Here is a 4,138-nt window from a genome sequence, read left to right on the forward strand (position 1 = left end):
TTTTTATTTATTTTTTCATTAAGAATAAATAATATTGCTCTATATATATAAAGATTCACTTCTTCAAATTTTTCTCTCAATTCGCTGTGCTTGAACTTCCTGTCTTTGGCGTCCTAACCAGCTATTTACGTATGTATACATCATTGCAGTTGTGACGATTTCTGATTAAAAAAAAATTTCTAAAAGTACTTTTATGTCAGGAACAAAATTTCATACGGAGATAGACGCCTTTTTCACAATTAATTAAATGAAGTATTGTATATTGTATATTGATTTTCCAATACATATTTCGGACATTTTTGGAACAAGTTGCCTTATTAAGACTTGATACTTCACGTTTAAATCCCATTTGAAAATTCTTGGCGCGAATCGACTTATTAACACTTTCACGTAACTGTTTTGCCAATGTCGACATTGTAACTAAGTAACCAGCTATTTACATACACACACGTAGGTATACATCAAAGTAGAGGTCATATGAGATTAACGGGATCCGTGGAATGAAGACATGCTCACTTTTATAGTTCCCATAGGATATGGGGTTGCATCACTTTCACCATTTTACTACTATCTGATGCCATTGCGCAGACAAAGTGGATCCAGATTCATGAGCAGCATGATTGGGGCCCCCTTTTGAAGTGTTAAGTGGTGAGGTAGCATCCCAGATGAGCATGTCTTAATTCTACGGATCCCGTTAATCCCATATGACCTCCACTTTGAATTTAAACGATTCCAGTTCCCCGTGAGACTAAGTTTCGCTATGTCAATAAACAAGTCCCAAGGACAGTCTGTCAAGGTTGTTGGACTTCACCTAGCTTCTCTCATGGGCAATTATATGTAGGATGTTTGCGAGTTGGAACTCCCCAAAATCTTTTCATTTATACACCAATTAAAAGACACACTCAAAACATCGTATATTTAGAAGCTCTTGATAATTAAACTGTGATTGATTTCCGAATTTGTTTCAATACATTTGCTTATACTCACGTCATCTGATAAAATTCTTGTTAAATGTACTGATTGACAGGAGGAGAGCGCCCGCAGGCCGGCTCTTCTCAGATTTATGCATTTTCAAGTTCAACGTATTTCAAATAAGTACTGACAATTGAAGATGATTTCAAAGACAAAGAACTATCTGGTTTTTTAACAATTTTAGCAGTGAGAACATCGGATAAAACATGTTATTGACATTAATAGTTTGTACCTCAGCTAATTACTGTTGAGAACTGCATAATCCATGTTTCATTTTACTTAGAGATTTAAAAGGAATACTTAAATTTCATTATTTTCAGTAACCTGGGAAACACCGGGTTATTAATGCATAATGTTTGTATCTCAGCTACTAGGAGATAAGATCTGCGTAGTCTGTTTCATGTTAGAGATCTAAAAGGCATTTTTAAATTTCATTATTTTCTTTAATCCGGGCAACGCCGGGTATTTCTGCTAGTACATTTATAAACTTGTATGTGCATGTGTATGTATGCGTATGTGTGCATGTGTTTGTATATGTCTGTGTTTCTAGAGGAAATATTTCATTGCCATTAACTTTCGCCCAGTCTGTTTGTTGAAAAGCTTTTTTTTAACTTAGTGATTATAAACCGCCATGCGACAAGAGATTTAGCGTATTTTATAATTCATACCAATGCCTTCAGTTTAATAGTAGACTTCTCTGTGTAATGGTGTCACAGTTTAATGGTAATTTAATGGTAGTTTAATGGTAATGCCTTAGGTGTAATGGTAATACCTTCAGTTGAACGGCAGCGTTTAAGTGTTATACCTTCAATTTAATGATAATGCCTTCAGTTTAAGGACATTGCCTTCATTTTAATGAAGTGGCCTTAGTTTAATGGTAGTGCCTTCAACTTAATGGTAGTACCTCGGCTTCATAATAATACCATCGGTTTAATGGTAGAGCTCATCGCTTTAGATAGTACCTTCAGTTTAATGATGGTGCCTTCAATTTAATATTAATACCCTTGGTTTAATGGTAGCGCTTTCGGTCTCATGGTAATGTCTCAGATTAATGGTAATCCCTTAGTTTAACGGTAATATCTTTAATTTAATAGCAGTACTCTTAATATAATTGTAAAGTCACAATTCAAAGGTAGTGTTCTTAGTTTAATTATGGTACTTCTGTTTAAAGATGGTTCTCATAGCTTAATGGTACCCTTAGTTTAAAGCTAGTGTCTTTAATTAAATGATGATGCCTTTAGTTTGATAACTGTATCTTCATTGAATGGCAATGCTCTCAGTTTAGTGGTTTAGTACAGTGGAGCCTATTATGCTGTTAAACATGGGGCAGTAAATATTCTGCTAAGTGGTGAACTAAAATCGTTAGTGGCTGAATCAATAAAGTATCGGGCAACAATCTATCGGTATTGCACTAAGTCCATGACCAAAATATTCAATAACCTACTTCGCTTAGTTATAAGAAGACACCGTGGAAAGGAAATGCTTGCTGTTGTAAGCAGAGGTAGCACTACAAGACAGTTCAGTGCTTCATTAATTTACAGTGATGATTATGAATCCTACAGTACTCTTTATCCATAATAGAAGCATTAATAATGCAGTCTTACTGTCACTAAGAGCTTAACATCAACTTCACCACGCTTCTTGATCTTGAAAATGCTGTAGACACTGCATCTGTACACTTTGAACCTTAAAGAGAAATACGTTGCATAAAAATCGTAAAAGGGAAGTCGATGGTAGTATATTTGATGTATTAAATCAAAGAATTTTAACTCATTTAATTTTTCATACAATAGCATCTGTTTTATTTTGGAGTTTTTTTTTTTTTTTGTGGCGGGTGTTTTAGCGGGAGGTGCGTTATTTTTGTCCAATGTTTGTCTTTGGGATGTAACGCTACTCTGTGTTCTTTCAAAAAAAATTCCCTATACATCTATAAATCTATAGTCATCTAAATAACGATAATGCTAGTATTTGCTAAAGAAATAGCGAGCTGGCATGATTCTTAGCACTCCGAACAAAAAGATTAGCGGCATTTTGTTTATTTTTAAGTTCTCAGCTCAAATTCCGCTGAGGTTGATTTTGCCTTTCATCCTTTCGGGGTCGATAAAACAAGTGCCAGTCAAGTACTGGGGTTGATGTAATCAACTTCCTCCTCCCCTAAAAAAAACTTTTGGCCATGTGTCAAAATTTGAAATCATTATTTGCTAAAGAGGTCCAGTTGATGGGAGCATGTCTGGAGTGGAGTTATCACCGTACAGTAAAGTATCAGACCCATACACCACTGCATTTCATAGTTATCTCATTTTAATTAAAAGTTGTCTTCCCCTAGCTTTTTTCACTAGAATTGAATGGTTAAGGTATCTTCTTATCACTGGAGATTTAAATATATTTAATAAAACGCAATTCATTGTCAGCATCGGTGGTTCAGTGGTAGAATGCTCGCCTGCCACGCGGGCGGCCCGGGTTCGATTCCCGGCCGATGCATATGAAAGTCTCTTTTTATTAATGAGCTATTTCTATGTTATCTTTTGGCGATATTTCGAACATTTGTTAAAGAGTCAACCCCATTTTAAATCAGAAACTTGAGACAAGTAATCTACAAGTAAATATTGCTTCACAGCATTTAAATTGTATTACGTGTATCTGTGCGTCCCGCATAGTCATTTGACGGACAACATCCAGTTTTAGGTGCAGGCGTGGCTGTATGGTAAGGATTTGCTTCACAACTAGCGTTCAGGGTTCAATCCAACTGCGGAGCCTTGTAATTGGATTTGGTTGATGGAAACTGAAAGAAGCCCGTCATATATGTGTGTGTGTTTGAGTTCCCTATCACCGCTTGACTACCGGTGTTAGTGTGTTTAGGTTCCCGCAACCTAGCGGTTCGGCAAAAGAGACCTATAGAAAAAGGACTAGGCTTTAAAAGAATCCAAAAATGATATTCACCAGAAAAAGCTAATGGTGTCTGTTTGGTGGTCCAGCGCTGGTGTCGTCCACTACAGCTTCATGAGACCTGGTAAGTCAATTACAGCGGATGAATATATCAAGCAATTTGATGAAATGATGAGTGAATTTGCAATTAAACAACCAAGATTGGTCAATAGAGACAGGTCACTTGGTCAATAGAGACAGGTCAATTCTTTTGCAAGACAATGCTCGACCATATGTTGCA

The 4,138-nt window shown here is 36.2% G+C and overlaps 1 non-coding gene across 1 annotated transcript; it reads left to right on the plus strand.

Annotated features, from left to right (window-relative positions):
* The first annotated feature begins 3,382 nt into the window (after positions 1 to 3,382).
* Trnag-gcc (transfer RNA glycine (anticodon GCC)) lies at positions 3,383 to 3,453 on the plus strand. The gene has a single exon. It is a non-coding gene; the product is annotated as a tRNA-Gly (tRNA).
* The last annotated feature ends 685 nt before the right edge of the window (positions 3,454 to 4,138 follow it).

Source organism: Octopus bimaculoides, chromosome 7, assembly GCF_001194135.2.
Source record: "Octopus bimaculoides isolate UCB-OBI-ISO-001 chromosome 7, ASM119413v2, whole genome shotgun sequence".
NCBI lineage: Eukaryota > Metazoa > Mollusca > Cephalopoda > Octopoda > Octopodidae > Octopus > Octopus bimaculoides.